Consider the following 6,584-nt stretch of genomic DNA (forward strand, 5'->3'; position numbering starts at 1 on the left):
CGCAACAAGCTTCGCCTGAGGTGTGCGAAGAAGGATGCCACCCTCACACGCCTTCGCGCTCAGATAGCGTCACTTGAGGCCACGGTGAAGGCTCAGGAGGAGCAGATCCAGGAGATGGAGGAAGACGAAGCCGGTATCGATATTCAGGGAGGAGCCTTCCTGAGTGACGATGACGACTTTGAGGAGGACGAGTTCACTAAGGAGGAGGACTACGCTTTTCTGGAGCCGGGACCTGATGACGTTGTTCCTATCAACGTTAAGGACGAGGGTAGCTGCACTTGAGTACTGATGTAGGCATGAGTTGTATCCCGACCGTTGTATCGTAGTATGTGAAATGGTTCTTAAAACCATTGGAGTGTTGAACTACTAGATTGTAATATGTGATGTGGTATGAATGAATGAATGTTTGTGTGTGCCATCCCAAGGCATTCAAGTTTTTACAAGTTTTTGAACTTATTCAAAATGAACCCTAGCATTTCCCTCTTATCTTATAATCTTATGTATACTCAGATGGCTCCTCCCAATCGCAACAACAACGATGCTATGATGCAACTGCTGCAAACCCTGCTGGCAGACAGAGAGACTGAAAGAGCTGAACGGCAAGCCAACATCACCGCTCTGCAAAACCTCGCAAACCAAGGCCAGGGAAACCATGATCACCCAGGATCCAAGCTCAAGAACTTTCAGAATACCAACCCTCCGGTATTCAGCAAGATGGAGGAACCCCTCGATGCCGATGACTGGCTTCAAACCATGGAGAACAACTTGGAGGTAGCTGGAGTGGAAGCCAATGAGAAGGTCCTGTTTGCAACTCACTATCTTGCCGGACCAGCCCGAGCCTGGTGGACCAGCACCCGTGCCATGAACGGAGGACAATTCATGACTTGGGCAGATTTCAAGCTCAAGTTCAGCAAGTACCATGTACCCCCGGGTCTTATCAAGAAGATGAGGGATGAGTTCCATGAACTGAAGCAAGGTCGCATGACGGTGGTAGAATACCGTGACAGGTTCCTTACCTTGTCAAGGTACGCCCCCGATGAGACCGACACCACTGAAAAGAGGCAGGAGAGATTCCTGAACGGATTGCATGATGAGATGCAGACTGTTCTTGTCAACATACCCTTTGCCGATCTTGAAGCCCTTGTTGACTCCGCCATTCAGATGGAGGGCAAGCTGAACCAGGCTAACGAGAACCGCAAACGACGCATGATGCACCAGAGTGGGCCTAGCAATGTCCCGAAGTATCGTCCTAGCTCAAGCGGAGGTTTCACTCCAAGAAACAACAACAAGCCCCCTATGCAAAACTCGCGCCCCGGTTATCAGAACCGGAGTGGAGGAAACCCCAGGCCAGGAGGCCACAACAACAACTACAACAACAACAACAGCAACTTCAACCGCGCTCCACCCAGAGCCCCCAACCTCAACAACAACAACACCAACACCGCTCCAAGGACTGGAAGCAACGCTATCCCTGTCGCAACCAAGGACAAATCCACTATCACCTGCTATGAGTGCGGAGTGGTAGGGCACTACTCCAACGAGTGCCCCAAGAGACTCGCTAAGCTCGCCGGCAACACCGCTGCACCTGTTCATCAGCAACGCCGCGTCTCCACCGGAAAGAAGTTCGCCCCCAACAACCCCAATAACCGCAACGGCCGTCTCTTCCACATGAATGCCGAAGAAGCCCAGGAAGCACCAGATGTGGTACTGGGTATGTTTCCTGTCAACTCGCACTCGCCGCAGTGTTGTTTGATTCCGGAGCATCTCATTCTTTTGTCACCGAAGACTTTGCATCAACAAGTAAAATTCAACCTCTCAGTTTGAAACATGTCATGATAGTTCAAATCCCCGGATCAACCACTAAAGCCAGAAAATTTTGTTAAAATGTACCCATCAGAATACATGAAGTAGATTTCTATGCCAATCTGATAATTCTGGGAACCAAAGGTTTGGAAATAGTGCTGGGAATGGATTGGATGGCCAAACACCATGGAATAATTGACTGTGCCAAGAAAGCCATCACCATGACCAGTAGTACCGGTGTCATAGTAGAACATGTCTCTGAACTGCTACCCAGAAAATTTACCTGCAACCAGAGCGTAGCCAAGCCAACCTTGGATCAGATCAGGGTCGTTTGTCGATATCCTGATGTGTTTCCCGATGGTTTACCCGGTATGCCCCCAGATCGGGATATCGAGTTCATCATCGAGTTAATCCCCGGAACTGGACCTATAGCCCAGAGAGCCTATAGCATGAACCCAGCAGAGTTAGTGGAGCTGAAGAAGCAACTGGATGAACTGTTAGCCAAAGGTCTAATTCGACCAAGTGCGTCACCATGGAGATCCCCAGTGTTGTTTGTGGATAAGAAGGATGGTGCCAGTCGTTTATGTACGGACTATCGTAAGCTTAACGATGTCACCATCAAGAACAAATACCCCTTGCCAAAGATAGAAGATTTGTTCGACCAGCTGACCGGTGCCATAGTTTTCTCAAAGATTGACCTCAGGACTGGATACCACCAGCTTAAGATTCGAGCATCGGACATTCCCAAAACAGCCTTTACCACCAGATATGGATTGTATGAGTACAATGTCATGTCCTTTGGATTGACCAATGCCCCTGCCTATTTCATGAATCTCATGAATAAGATCTTCATGAACTTTCTGGATAAGTTTGTTGTCGTTTTCATCGATGACATCCTAATCTACTCCAAGTCTGAGGAAGAACATGAACAACACCTAGAAGCTGTCCTGGAAACCCTTAGAGAGCATAAGCTATATGCTAAGTTCAGCAAATGTGAGTTTTGGCTGAAGGAAGTAGGATTCCTGGGACATATCTTGTCTGCAGGAGGAATTGCCGTAGATCCCGCCAAAATCAAGACTGTTGCGTGAATGGAAAGCCCCAACCACCCGGACCGAGGTCCGCGCTTTTCTTGGATTAGCCGGATATTACCGCAGATTTGTAGAAGGCTTTTCGAGTATCGCTCGACCAATGACCCAACTATCGAAGAAAGATAAGAAGTTCGAATGGACGGACAAATGTGAGGAGAGTTTCCAACAACTCAAGCTCGGACCGACCTCAGCCCCAATTCCGATCATGCCGGACATCACCAAACCCTTTGATGTTTACTCGCGATGCATCCAAGATTGGTCTCGGATGTGTGCTTATGCAAGAAGGCAAGGTGATCTCTTATCTGTCTCGGCAACTGAAGCAGCATGAGCAGAACTACCCCACCCATGACCTCGAGCTCGCAGCTGTAGTTTTAGCACTGAAGGTTGATACGCCTCCGACGTATCGATAATTTCTTGTGTTCCATGCCACATTATTGATGTTATCTACATGTTTTATGCACACTTTATGTCATATTCGTGCATTTTCTGGAACTAACCTATTAACAAGATGCCGAAGTGCCGCTTGTCGTTTTCTCGCTGTTTTTGGTTTCGTAAATCCTAGTAAGGAAATATTCTCGGAATTGGACGAAATCAAAGCCCAGTGGGCCTATTTTTCCACGAAGCTTCCGAAGTCCGAAGGAGAGACGAAGAGGGGCCACGGGGAGCCAAACCCTAGGGCGGCGCGGCCCCCTTGGCCGCGCGGCCCTATGGTGTGGGGCCCCCGTGCCGCCTCTTGACCTGCCCTTCCGCCTATAAAAAGTCTCCGTGACGAAACCCCCAGCACCGAGAACCACGATACGGAAAACCTTCCAGAGACGCCGTCGCCGCCGATCCCATCTCGGGGGATCCAGGAGATCGCTCTCCGCACCCTGCCGGAGAGGGGAATCATCTCCCGGAGGACTCTACGCCGCCATGGTCGCCTCCGGTGTGATGTGTGAGTAGTCTACCCCTGGACTATGGGTCCATAGCAGTAGCTAGATGGTTGTCTTATCCCCATTGTGCTATCATTGTCGGATCTTGTGAGCTGCCTAACATGATCAAGATCATCTATCTGTAATTCTATATGTTGCGTTTGTTGGGATCCGATGAATAGAGAATACTTGTTATGTTGATTATCAAGACTATGTCTATGTGTTGTTTATGATCTTGCATGCTTTCCGTTATTAGTAGATGCTTTGGCCAAGTTGATGCTAGTAACTCCAAGAGGGAGTATTTATGCTCGATAGTGGGTTCATGCCTCCGTGAATCTGGAGGAGTGACAAGAACCACTAAGGTTATGGATGTGCTGTTGCCACTAGGGATAAAACATTAGTGCTATGTTCAAGGATGTAGTCACTAGTTACATTACGCGCAATACTTAATGCAATTGTCTCGTTGTTAGCAACTTAATACCGGAGGGGGTTCGGATGATAACCCGAAGGTGGACTTTTTAGGCATAGATGCAGTTGGATGGCGGTCTATGTACTTTGTCGTAATGCCCAATTAAATCTCACTATACTCATCATAATATGTATGTGCATTGTCATGCTCTCTTTATTTGTCAATTGCCCAACCGTAATTTGTTCACCCAACATGCTGCTTGTCTTATGGGAGAGACACCTCTAGTGAACTGTGGACCCCGGTCCAATTCTCTTTACTCGAAATACAATCTATCGCAATACTTGTTTCTACTGTTTTCTCGCAAACAATCATCTTCCACACAATACGGTTAATCCTTTGTTACAGCAAGCCGGTGAGATTGACAACCTCACTCGTTTCGTTGGGGCAAAGTACTTTGGTTGTGTTGTGCAGGTTCCACGTTGGCGCCGAATCCCCGGTGTTGCGCCGCACTACATCTCGCCGCCATCAACCTTCAACGTGCTTCTTGGCTCCTCCTGGTTCGATAAACCTTGGTTTCTTTCTCGAGGGAAAACTTGCTGCTGTGCGCATCATACCTTCCTCTTGGGGTTGCCCAACGAACGTGTGAAATACACGCCATCAAGCTCTTTTTCCGGCGCCGTTGCCGGGGAGATCAAGACACGCCGCAAGGGGAGTCTCCACTTCTCAATCTCTTTACTTTGTTTTTGTCTTGCTTAGTTTTATTTACTACTTTGTTTGCTGCACTAAATCAAAATACAAAAAAATTAGTTGCTAGTTTTACTTTATTTGCTATCTTGTTCTCTATATCAAAAACACAAAAAAATTAGTTTACTTGCATTTACTTTATCTAGTTTGCTTTATTTACTCGTTGCTAAAATGGCCAACGCTGAAAATACTAAGTTGTGTGACTTCACAACCACAAATAATAATGATTTCTTATGCACACCTATTGCTCCACCTGCTACTACAGCAGAATTCTTTGAAATTAAACCTCGCTTTATCGAATCTTGTTATGCGAGAGCAATTTTCTCGGTGTTAGTTCCGATGATGCTGCTGCCCATCTTAATAATTTTGTTGAACTATGTGAAATGCAAAAATATAAAGATGTAGATGGTGATATTATTAAACTAAAATTGTTCCCTTTCTCATTAAGAGGAAGAGCTAAAGATTGGTTGCTATCTCTCGCCTAAGAATAGTATTGATTCCTGGACTAAATGCAAGGATGCTTTTATTGGTAGATATTATCCCCCTGCTAAAATTATATCTTTGAGGAGTAGCATAATGAATTTTAAACAATTAGATACTGAACATGTTGCTCAAGCTTGGGAAAGAATGAAATCTCTGGTTAAAAATTGCCCAACCCATGGACCGACTACTTGGATGATCATCCAAACCTTCTATGCAGGACTAAATTTTTCTTCGCGGAATTTATTGGATTCAGCTGCTGGAGGTACCTTTATGTCCATCACTCTTGGTGAAGCAACAAGGCTTCTTGATAATATGATGATCAACTACTCGAATGGCACACGGAAAGAGCTCCACAAGGTAAGAAGGTAAATTCCGTTGAAGAATCCTCTTCCTTGAATGATAAGATTGATGCTATTATGTCTATGCTTGTGAATGATAGGACTAATATTGATCCTAATAATGTTCCATTAGCTTCATTGGTTGCACAAGAAGAACATGTTGATGTAAACTTCATTAAAAATAATAATTTCAACAACAATGCTTACCGGAACAATTCTAGTAACAACTATAGGCCATATCCTTATAATAATAGCAACGGCTATGGTAATTCTTATGGAAATTCTTACAACAATAATAGGAATTCACCCCCTGGACTTGAAGCCATGCTTAAAGAATTTATTAGTACACAAACTGCCTTTAATAAATCTGTTGAGGAAAAACTCAATAAAATTGATATTCTTGTTTCTAGAGTTGATAGTCTTGCTTCTGATGTTGATCTTTTGAAATCAAAAGTTTTGCCTAATGAGAATTATCATGATAAAATTACTACTACAGCAAATGCCATTCAAGTTAGAATTAATGAGAATATAAGATTAATGGCTGAACTGCGTGCTAGGTGGGATAGAGAAGAAAATGAAAAACTAGCTAAAGAGAAGAATATAGCTAAAGTTTGGACTATTACCACCACTAGTAATGCTAATGCTACACATGTTGCTGCACCTCCTACTCATACTAATAAAAGAATTGGTGTTAGCAATGTTTCCACTTCTAATGCAAAGCGCGAAAAACTGCTCGAAACCGCTAAAACCGCTGAAACCGCTCGTGATAAAGTCGCTGAAATTTTTTCCAACATTGGGGATGATGATC

The sequence above is a fragment of the Lolium rigidum genome, chromosome 1, assembly GCF_022539505.1.
Source record: "Lolium rigidum isolate FL_2022 chromosome 1, APGP_CSIRO_Lrig_0.1, whole genome shotgun sequence".
Lineage (NCBI taxonomy): Eukaryota > Viridiplantae > Streptophyta > Magnoliopsida > Poales > Poaceae > Lolium > Lolium rigidum.